Source organism: Coregonus clupeaformis, unplaced genomic scaffold (assembly GCF_020615455.1).
Source record: "Coregonus clupeaformis isolate EN_2021a unplaced genomic scaffold, ASM2061545v1 scaf0297, whole genome shotgun sequence".
NCBI classification, from domain to species: Eukaryota; Metazoa; Chordata; class Actinopteri; order Salmoniformes; family Salmonidae; genus Coregonus; species Coregonus clupeaformis.
The window spans coordinates 389,470-401,884 of NW_025533752.1; the positions used below are offsets into that span (position 1 = coordinate 389,470).

The window sequence follows — 12,415 nt, forward strand, 5'->3', positions numbered from 1 at the left end:
AGTGTGTGTGTGTGTGTGTGTGTATGTGTCTAGTGTGTGTGTGTGTGTGTGTGTGTCCAGTGTGTGTGTGTGTCCAGTGTGAGTGTGTCCAGTGTGTGTGTGTGTGTGTGTTTGTGTGTGTCCAGTGTGTTTGTGTGTGTCCAGTGTGTGTGTGTGTGTGTCCAGTGTGTTTGTGTCCAGTGTGTGTGTTCAGTGTATGTGTGTGTGTCCAGTGTGTGTGTGTGTGTGTCCAGTGTGTGTGTGTGTGTGTGTGTGTGTCCAGTGTGTGTGTGTGTGTGTGTCAAGTGTGTGTGTGTGTGTGTGTGTGTGTGTGTGTGTCCAGTGTGTGTGTGTGTGTGTGTGTCCAATGGGTGTGTGTGTCAGTGTTACCATGGTAATTATTTACAGGGACACTGAGGAGTCAACATCCCAAACCCTAAACCCTGGATAGAGGGGCTCAGTGAATGTGGAGTGGAATGTGTTCAGGTGGGTCAGTGTGTCAGAGGAGACTCTGTAGAAGGACAGAGTGCCGGCTGGCCAGTCCAGATACACTCCTACTCTGTGGGGGCTGGAGGAGAGGACGTCTATGGTAGTGGACTTATTATTGTGCCAGGCTCTGTAACTGTTGCCAGAGCAGAACAGACTCCATGACTTGTCATTCCATCCAATCCTACAGTCACTACCCCCTCCTCTCCTGCTGATTCCTTTATATGTCACTCCTATAACAGCCCCTCCCCCACTCCACTCTACCTCCCAGTAACAGCGCCCAGTCAGACCCTCTCTACACAGCACCTGTCTCCAGTCCTCAAATCTCTCTGGGTGATCAGGATACGGCTGCTTCTCTCTCCCCCATGTCACCTTTCTGTTCTCCTCAGACAGAGAGACAAGTCTGTTTACTGTGTTTAGGTCCAGTGTGAGATCACAGACATCTGATGGATGAAACCAAACACAATATTAGAAATCATCATCATCCTGAACACACACACACACTGAACACACACACACACACATCCTGAACACACACACACACACACACCCTGAACACACACACACCCTGAACACACACACACACACACACACTGGACACACACACACATCCTGAACACACACACACACACACACACTGAACACACACACTGGACACACACACACATCCTGAACACACACACACACACACACTGGACACACACACACACACACACTGGACACACACACACATCCTGAACACACACACACACACACACACACTGAATACACACACTGGACACACACACACATCCTGAACACACACACACACACACCCTGAACACACACAAACACAAACTGGACACACACACACATCCTGAACACACACACACACACACACACACACACTGGACACACAAACACATCCTGAACGCACACACACACACACACTGGACACACACACACATCCTGAACACACACACACACACACACTGAACACACACACATACACACACCCTGAACACACACACACACTGGACACACACACACACATCCTGAACAAACACACACCCTGAACACACACACCCTGAACACACACACACACCTGTATGCATGCAAGCATGAAAACACACACACTCTGAACACACACACACACATTTCTAATGTAACAGGAACACGCCAGACACACACACACACACACACACACACACACACACACATATTGTCAAAGCAACTCTTTGTAAACTTTGGTGTCCCTGATTTGTGCTTCTGTAGAACTACAGCTGATATTTAATTTGACCAAGTAAGTAATGATGGTGGTCTTTGACTTTGACTTCACTTGAATTAAGACTTATTCTTAGTCATATTCTTCACAGCAGTCAACACTCACATTTTCTAAGTCCAGGTTTCATTGTGTTCTCTCCACCATGTTCCACACTGTAGCGGTAAGCAGAAGAACAGACAGTAATTGAGGGATACACCTGAACTCACACACACACACACACACACTGGACACACACACACACACACACACACACTCTCAGCATATAACTTTGTCCAAGTGTGTGTGTGTGTCCAGTGAGTGTGTGTGTGTGTGTGTGTCCAGTGAGTGTGTGTGTGTGTGTGTGTGTGTGTGTTTGTGTCCAGTTTGTGTGTGTGAATGTGTATGTGTCTAGTGTGTGTGTGTCCAGTGTGTGTGTGTCCAGTGTGTGTGTTTGTCCATTGTGTGTGTGTGTGTCCAGTGTGTGTGTCCAGTGTGTGTCCAGTGTGTGTGTGTCGTGTGTATGTCCAGTGTGTGTGTGTGTCCAGTGTGTGTGTGTGTGTGTGTCCAGTGTGAGTGTGTGTGTGTGTCCAGTGTGTGTATGTGTCTAGTGTGTGTGTGTGTGTCCAGTGTGTGTGTGTGTGTGTGTCTGTTTGTCCAGTGTGTGTGTGTGTGTGTCCAGTGTGTGTGTGTGTGTCCAGTGTGAGTGTGTGTGTGTCTAGTGTGTGTGTGTGTCCAACGTGTGTGTGTGTGTGTCCAGTGTGTGTGTGTGTTCAGTGTGTGTGTGTGTCCAGTCCGTGTGTGTGTGTGTGTGTGTGTGTATGTGTCCAGTGTGTGTGTGTGTGTGTGTGTGTGTGTGTAGTGTATGTGTCCAGTGTGTTTGTGTGTGTGTGTGTGTGTCTGTCCAGTGTGTGTGTTCGTACTGATACACTGGACACACACACACACTGGAACCACACACATACACACACTGGACCCATACACACTCACAATGGACACACACACTCACTGGACACACACACACACTAGACACACACACACACATACACACACTCACACTGGACACACACACACACACACACACTGGACACACACACACACTGGACAAACAAACACACACACAAACACACACACTGGACCCACACACACAGGACCCACACACACAGGACACACACACACACAGGACACACAGTCTTTATATAACAAGGTGTGTGTGTGACAGCATATAACTTAGTCCAAGTGGTGGTCAGAATGTTTGTCTTAACTAGCCTGATAACTCCAACATGTGTGATATGAACATTAACATAAACCCAACATAAACCCTCTACATACTTGAGTTTCTCCAGTCTCCAGTGTGGATCCTCCAGTCCAGCAGAGAGCAGTCTGACTCCTGAGTCTCCTGGGTGATTGTAGCTCAGGTCCAGCTCTCTAAGGTGTGAGGGGTTTGACTTCAGAGCTGAGACCAGAGAAGCACAGCCTTCCTCTGTGACTAGACAGCCTGACAGCCTGCAAAGAGTCAAATCATATTAAAACCACACTGCTATTCTGGTGAAAATAGTGACAGTATATTTTTTTCAACATATTCAGATATATCAGTGTCCTGAAACCTGTCATATCTTTCATAAATGAATTCATTATTAGAAATGACAAATTATCAAAGTATTGCTTGTAGAGAGAAAAATATAAAAGTACAAATATTTGAGTAGACTGACCAGACCCGTTTAAAAAGCAGTATCAGTCAAAAGACAGACAGTGAGGTATCAGATTTAGATTGTATTGAGTGTACAGTCCACACCATATCTATTTTGACAGTGAAGCTGACATTTTAAATGTGGCTCTATACTCCAACATTTTGGATTTGAGATAAAATGTTTCATATGAGTTGACAGTATATAATGTCACCTTTTATTTGAGGATATTTTAATACATATCTGTTTCACCATTTAGAAATGAAAGCACTTCATGTATCTATTTCTCCCATTTGTATATGTCGTAATAATTTGGACATATTCACTTATATTGTATTAAAGTAGTCATACGTTTAGTATTTGGTACCATATTCCTTACCTGCAGTGACTACATCAAGCTTGTGATTCTACAAACTTGTTGAATGCATTTGCAGTTTGTTTTGGTTGTGTTTTGGGTTATGTTTTGCCCAATAGTAACTGAATGGTGGATGATGACTGGAGTAATTTTCTGTCTAAGTGAGTAGATAACATGTTTCTAAACACTACTGAATTAATCCTGATGATGACATGATTAATAAAACTCATGAATGTATCATGAATATAATACAAAATTTTGGACTAAATTAATTTGTCCAAATAATTACGACTTCTTCAAATGGGAGAACTAGACACATAAAGTGCTTTCATTTCTAAACAGTAAAACAGATATGTATGAAAAACCTCAAATAAAAGGAGACATTCTGTACTGTTGCCTAATATGAAACATTATATCTCAAATCCAAAATGATGGAGCATAGCACCAAATGTAAAACTGTAAGCTTCACTGTCCAAACACATATGGTGTGGACTATGTGTGCCTGGTAAACACATGTGGATCTGGTGAACAGTTATCACTTGTTGACCAACTACAGGAATACTGACCTCAGAGTCTCCAGTTTACAGTGGGGATTCCCCAGTTCAGCAGAGAGCAGCTTCACTCCTGAATCCTTCAGGTCATTGTTACTCAGATCCAGCTCTCTCAGGTGTGAGGGGGTTTGACTTCAGAGCTGAGACCAGAGAAGCACAGCCTTCCTCTGTGACTAGACAGCGTGACAGCCTGCAAAGAGTCAAATCATATTAAAATCACACTGCTATTCTTTGCGATAAAAATAGTGGCAGTATATTTTTTCAACATATTCAGATATATCAGTGTCCTGAAACCTGCCATATCTATTCATAAATTAATGTATCATTATTAGAAATTATCAGATTATTGATTCTAGATAGAAACATGTACAGTACAAATATTTGAGTAGACTGACCAGAGCAGTTTAAAAAGCAGTATCAGTCAAAAGACAGACAGTGAGGTATCAGATTTAGATTGTATTGAGTATACAGTCCACACCATATCTATTTTGACAGAGAAGCTAACATTTTAAATGAAAGCACTTTATGTATCTATTCCCCCCATTTGAAGAAGTCAAAAGTATTCTGACCAATTCACTTCAAGTGTATTAATGTAGTCAAAGGTTTAGTATTTGGTCCCAAACTCGTTGGTTGCATTTGCAGTTTGTTTTGGTTGTGTTTTGGGTTATGTTTTACCCGATAGTAACTGAATGGTGGATGATGACTGGAGTAATTTTCTGTTTAATTGAGTAGATAACATGTTTCGAAACAATTAATCCTGATAATGCCATGATTAATAAAACTCATGAATGTATCATGAATAATAATGAGTGAGAAAGTTACAGAGGCTACAACAAAACATGCTAACCTCTCACCATTACCAATAACAGAGGGGGAATGATCCTTGATCCTCTGTAACTTTCTCATTCATCATTATTCACGATTCATTCATGATAATTCATAATCATAGTAGCATCCACATGAATGTAGAAGTGTTCAGAAACATCTTCTATTCTTACTGACAACACAAGCTTGATGTAATCACTGCAGGCAAAGAATATTCAAAGACCAAACACTAAAACACTAATCATTGGACTAAATTAATGTGTCCAAATACTTATGACTTTTTCAAATGGGAGAACTACATACATTAAGTGCTTTCATTTCTAAACAGTAAAACAGGTATGTATGAATACCCTCAAATAAAATATGACATTCTGTACTGTTGCCTAATATGAAACAATTTCAAATCCAAAATGATGGAGCATAGCGCCAAATTTAAAACTGTAAACTTCACTGTCCAAACACATATGGTGTGGACTATGTGTGCCTGGTAAACACATGTGGATCTGGTGAACAGTTATCACTTGTTGACCAACTACAGGAATACTGACCTCAGAGTCTCCAGTTTACAGTGGGGATTCCCCAGTCCAGCAGAGAGCAGCTTCACTCCTGAATCCTTCATGACAGTGTAACTCAGGTCCAGCTCTCTCAGGTGTGAGGGGTTTGAACTGAGAGCTGAGGCCAACAGTTCACAGGATGTGTCTGTGAGTTTACAGCCAGTGAGTCTGTCAACAGAGTAAATACCATGAGGGACAGGTTGGATTAAAATGTTACATTTAGCTTCCCTGCTTACAGTTACCTCTTCACTAATAATGTGAACACTGTGTATAGATGTCTCAATGCTACAACTTTTCTGATCCGTTTGTATTACAGTTTGTTTAAGACTTTTCAGCTGATAGAAAGTTTAGTCAGCCAATGAAAATATTGTTGTTCTTACATACAGTAAAGTTTGGTCTGAGGGATAGTCACATGAGTACTTACAGAGCCAGTCAGCCAATAAAAATGCTGCTGTAACTACAATGTATTTTGGTGTGGGATATTTCCATGAATACTTACAGAGCTTTCCTGCAGCCTCTCACAGCTGGGAGCAGTCTCCTACGACCCTCCTCTGATGTCTTGTATACCTTCAGGTCAAACACATCCAGAACCTCCTCTGATATCTGTAGCATGTAGGCCAGTGCTGAACACTGAGAAAGTGTGAGGTTTTTGGATCTCTTCTCTGACCTCAAGTATGCTTGGATTTCCTCCTGTACTGAATGGTCTTTCATCTCTATCAAACAGTGGAAGAGATTGATGCACCTCTCAGGGGAGATGTTCTTCCTCTGCATCACCTTAAGGGATTGGATTGTTTTCTGGACACTGTCTGGACTGCTTTTTGTCTGTGTCACCAGACCTCGTAGGAGTTTCTGATTGGACTCCAGTGACATGCCATGAAGGAAGCGGACAAAGAGGTCCAGGTGTCCGTTCTTGCTCTCCAAGGCTTTATCCCCGGTACTCTTCAGCAGCTCATGCAAGGTTAGCTTTTCAGATGCAGCTCTAGACTTTCTCTTGAGGAAGGGCTTCAGTGCATCCATGTTCTTGGTTGTGTAACAATGGTACATGTAGACAGCTGAGAGAAACTCCTGAATGCTCAGATGAACAAAGCAGTACACAACTCTCTGAAATAACACAGACTCTTCTTTAAAGATTTGTGTGCACACTCCTGAGTACACTGAGGCTTCTTTGACATCAATGCCACACTCTTTCAGGTCTTCTTCATAGAACATGAGATTACCCTTCTCCAGATTTTCAAACGCCAGCTTCCCCAGATTCAGAATAATTTCCTTATCTGACTCCATGAGCTCCTGTTGATCCATCTCATCTCTTCCATGATATTTCTGGTTCTTCAGGCTGGTCTGAATGAGCAGGAAGTGTATTGACATCTCAGTCAGAGTCGTGGGCATCTCTCTCCTCTTGTCTGTACTCAACATGTGTTCAAGGACTGTTGCAGAAATCCAACAGAAGACTGGAATGTGGCACATGATGTGGAGGCTCCTTGATGTCTTTATGTGTGAGATGATTCTGCTGGCCATGTCCTCATCACTGAATCTCTTCCCTGAAATACTCCTCCTTCTGTGGGTCATTGAACCCTCGTACCTCTGTCACCTGGTCAACACACTTAGGGGGATCTGATTGGTTGCTGCTGGTCGGGAGGTTATCCATAGGAGAGCAGAGGAAGCAGATTCCCCTTGATGAGGTTTGTCAGCAGAACATCGACAGACGATGTCTGGGTGACATCAGACACCTTTCATTGTGCTGGAAATCCAATGGAAGTCTGCTTTCATCCAAACCATCAAAGATGAACATAGCTTTACAGGCAGTGAGTTTCTTTGCATTGCCTATGTCTAGTTCTGTGTGGAAGCCATTTAAAAGTCTGAGAAGACTGTACTGGAGATCTTTAATCAAGTTCAGCTCCGGAAAGGAAGCACAAATATGATATCCACATCTTGGTTCGCCTTCTCTTCAGCCCAGTCTAGGATGAACTTCTGCACAGAGACTGTTTTTCCGATGCCAGCGATGCCCTTCGTCAGCACAGTTCTGATGCTTCTCTCTTGGCCTGGTAAGGGTTTAAAGATGTCATTGCAGTGGATTGCTGTGTCATGTGAGGTTGGTGTCCTGGATGCTGTCTCTAGCTGCCACACCTCATGTTCATTGTTAACCCCTTCACTCTCTCCCTCGGTGATGTAGAGCTCTGTGTAAATCCTGTTGAGGGGAGTTTGGTTCCCTGCTTTTTCCATACCTTCTATCACACATTCATACCTCCTTTTCAGACTGTCTTTATGGTTTACTATAGCTCTCTGCAGGTTGTCATCCACTACAAGGTGTTGTCCAACAATTGTCCATTTAGACCCTTAGCCTGCAGCGGACAGTCTCCAAATCCATTTGTTGAGCCCACTCTCTATCCAAAAAGCTTTCGTCGGCACCAGAGTCAATCAGCGCACTAACAGAGAGATTCTGGAACTGCCACTGGAGGGATGCCTGGAGCAGAATGCGGGGAGAAGAGGAAGAATCCGCTGCTCGGCTCACCAAAACTTCTCCCCATTAATGATGAGCCGGCCCTTTTCCCCGGACGAACTGGGCAGGAAGGAACGAAATGACCAGCTTCTCCACAATACAGGCAGACCCGAGCCTGAATACGACGTGCACGCTCCTCTGAGGACAACCGTGCACCACCCACCTCCATGGCTTCGGGTTCAGTGCTCCTCGTATCGACTCGGGAAGACACGGCTTTCTCCGTAGGGAAGATGCGGGGAGGAGTTTGTTGATGACAGACAGGTTGCTTGGAACTAACACTCCTCTCCCGGCGGCGCTCCCGAATCCGATTATCCAACCTGATGGTGAGTGAAATAAGATTATCCAGCGTGGCGATTCATCATATGACACCAATTCATCTTTTAAAGTCTCAGACAAAGCATTGATGAACACTCCTTGTAATGCCTCGTCATTCCAACCACTCACTGCTGCTAAAGTCCAAACTCCACTGCCATCTCCGCCACACTGCGAGCCCCCTGCCGGAAGAGAAAACAACCGTTTCGGAGCCTCCTTGCCTCGTACGGGGTGGTCAAAAACCTTCCTCATCTCAGTGGTGAAGGCAACGAAGCGTTGCAAATGTCCGACTGACTCTCCCAGACCGCGGATCCCCAGGCACGAGCGGAACCGCTAGTAGAGTTGATAAGGTAGGCAATACGGGCTCTTTCTGAGGCGTAGGTGAGGGGCTGTTGTTCAAACACTAACGAGCATTGAGTCAAAAAATCGCCACAGGTTCCCATGTTCCCGTCATAGCGCTCTGGAGCAGGAACAAAAGGCTCTCTGATCTGGGCTGAAGGGGTAGTAAGGGCAGACACTTGATTGGTGAGTAATTGAACCTGATTAAGCAGCACCTGACTGTCCTCAGCAATCGTCTTAAACAGGGTATCATGTTGGCCAAGTAAAATGCCCTGATTGGCTATGGCAGTCCAAATTTGAGTGCACTCTGGGGTGGTATCCGAGGCTACTGTCTGCTGGGTTCATGATGGTCAGATCATACTGTTATGATTTACCAGTATTAGAACCCAAATGCAGACAAGTACACCAAGCCAGAGAAGGTTTAACAGGTTTATTTAAAATGTTCAATAGTCCAGGTTTCCAATAATAGGGGAAGAGCAAGTCCAGGTTACAGGGAGGGTAACAGATCCAGGTCAGGGCAGGTGTGGTACCGTAATGTCCTAGTGTCCGTGGTGAGTCCAAAAGAGAGGTCCGGTAGTGGAGAGCAGGATGGTGGTGGCAGGAGTGAAGCGGAGGCAGGAGTCAGGTTCCAAATATATGGTCGTCTTGACTATGATCTGACGATGAGTGGTAAGTTTGACCGGGTCTTAAAGGCTGAGGTGATTATGGTGAATGAGCTGCAGCTGGAACCCTGACTCCCGCACACCAGACTTCACTCCTGCAATCAAGGACAGACAGAGGGGAGGGAGAGAGCAGAGAGAGAGCTACCTAGCAGCAGTAGGCCTAACACAAGGGAAGAGGAAAAATGATGTGTATCAGAAACATTCATTGACAGGATGAAAAGTGGGCCTTCCACAACTACAGTAACTTCTATTATCTCATAATATTGTAGTTAACTACTGTAAATCATATTAAGGTATTGACTTGGCCCACGTGTGCAAGTGGTCTTACTGTTTTCAGAGCCTCTTGTTTTATTGGGTTGACTCAGCTGCTGTAGTACAGGCCGTGTTCTGGATCTCTTTCTACACTGAGGACAGTCATAGTCTCCTGAAGGAGCAGGTTTCTCCCAGTATCTGGTGATGCACTGTCTGCAGAACCTGTGTCCACAGGCGATAGAGACTGGATCCCTCAGCACCTGCTGACACACTGCACACCTGGACTGATCCTCTGGCAGAGTAGACCATCCACTACAGAGATAAAGGAGAGAGAGATTGTAGATGTTAATACTGATCCTTTAACAGAGTAGACCTGAACAGAATACTCTGCTCTCTGAGTGGGGTAGTAGCCTCTGGAATGGATAACATGTCCACAATGATATTACTAAACTATATTAACTCAGGTTGTAGAAACGTCCACAGTGGTATTACTAAACTATATGAACTCAGAAGGTTGTAGAAACATGTCCACAGTGGTATTACTAAACAATATGAACTCAGAAGGTTGTAGAAACATGTCCACAGTGGTATTACTAAACTATATGAACTCAGGTTGTAGAAACATGTCCACAGTGGTATTACTAAACTATATGAACTCAGGTTGTAGAAACATGTCCACAGTGGTATTACTAAACTATATGAACTCAGAAGGTTGTAGAAACATGTCCACAGTGGTATTACTAAACTATATGAACTCAGAAGGTTGTGGAAACATGTCCACAGTGGTATTACTAAACTATATGAACTCAGAAGGTTGTAGAAATCTTCAAAAGTATAGAAATGTACACACTAAGAAAAGAGGGTTCCAGGGTTCTTTTGGAAGGATGATGGTTCTATGTGGAACCATAATGACTCAAAGAACCCTTCAAGGCATTCAATGGTTCTTTGCAGTTCACAAAAAGGGTTATTTGCGTTTTAGTGATAATTAAAATGTAGGGGCTGTCACGCCCTGGCTCTGGGGACTCTTAAATGTTGAGCCAGGGTGTGGATTTGCTATGTTTAGTTTTTCTATGTTTTTGTTCTAGATCGTTTGATCTATGTTGGCCAGGGTGGTTCCCAATCAGAGGCAGCTGTAGCTCGTTGTCTCTGATTGGGGACCATTCTTAGGCAGCCTGTTTTGCAATAGTCTTTGTGGGATCTTGATCCGTAAAGGTTTGTTGTGTTATAACCTCAGGACTTCACGTATCGTTTGTTTGTTGTTTTTGTCGTTAAGTACGTTAAATAAAAGTATGTACGCTTATCACGCTGCGACTTGGTCCGTGTCTTCAGTCAACGATCGTGACAGGGGCAGTGGCTCATTAGAATATTTTGCGGAGTGGTTTGTTCAAAGCTCTTTTTGTGTAACAGTGAGTGAGTGCCATTGACGTTTATCTAATGTGTTGTGTTATGCAATGACTGTTAATACACACAGTTATGTAGGACTATGGCCAGTGACGGTGTCTTGTGAACGACTCACGTATGGCCTTGTGTCAATTAAGAACGGTTGACTAAGTCAGTGGTTCTCAATTCTCTCCTCAGTGATCTAGTGATGTTATGTTTCATACTGAAGCTCCAAGGCATGCGTTGAAATCGCTAAGCAGCTAACTTCGAATCAATGTGCCGATGCGTGTATCACTTTATCAGAAGTACGTCATCAATGATGTCCGAAGCTTCATTTGATCACATGCTTTTTCAAACCGTGTGTTGCAAAATGCGAGATCCCACTGATTTCACCGTGGTTCTGGTGCTTTCTTCGATTAAGCTGCTTTCATACACCGACCGCTACTGGATACCATACTTATACATTTAGTTAGGATTTTTTACAAATAATTTCACCTGACTGGTGTCTTAGCTGGTAGAGTAGGGAACTATGGAACATTCCGGGACGTGGGAGTATGAGTTCGAATCCCGTTGTAGAGACACTATTTTGAAAATAGTTTTGTGAAACCACACTTTCTGCACTGTTGTTCAAATAATTTGTTTTATTTAGTATAGTATAATCTTCTCTCTTAAGCATCCTCAATAATACCATAGATTCCATTTTTGAAAAATAGTCCACTTGAAGGCAGAAAAAGCAGCATGATGTAAAGATGTGATCTGACTGGAGGCTATTAAAGCCAACGACTTACCACCAGAGTTTTGATCAAATCAGTGGAGAAAAAAAGACCTCTATCTGATAATCACACATTGTTATTTATTTCTGACCAGCAGATATCACTAATGTGCATTGTGTGAATGAATAAAGAAGCTCAGAGCAATTAACCTATTTGACACAATTGGTTGGAAAGCCTCATTGCTTCAGGAAGCTTTGTTTCCCCGTCACTACAGTGACCTGCAGCAGTTTGAGAGCTAGCACATCTGATTCAACTGGTCACGGCAGGTAGCCTAGCGTTAAGAGCATTGGGCCAGTAACTGAAAGGTCTCTGGTTCAAATCCCTGAGCCGACTAGGTGAAAAATCTGCCAATGTGCCCTTGAGCAAGGCACTTAACCCTACTTGTGCTTCTATGTTGCTCTGGATAAAAGCGTATGTTAAAAGACTGAGCTGTTAAATATAACACCTATGGAATTTAAACAATATAGTATGTTACCCCAGAATACAAATAAACTGTTCATCAAAACGGATCATTGCATCATT

General features: G+C 43.5%; 1 pseudogene; it reads right to left on the reverse strand.

The window, feature by feature from the left end:
* Window positions 1–381: 381 nt before the first annotated feature.
* On the reverse strand, window positions 382–9,988 carry LOC121556637 (annotated as a pseudogene).
* Between the last annotated feature and the right edge of the window lie 2,427 nt (window positions 9,989–12,415).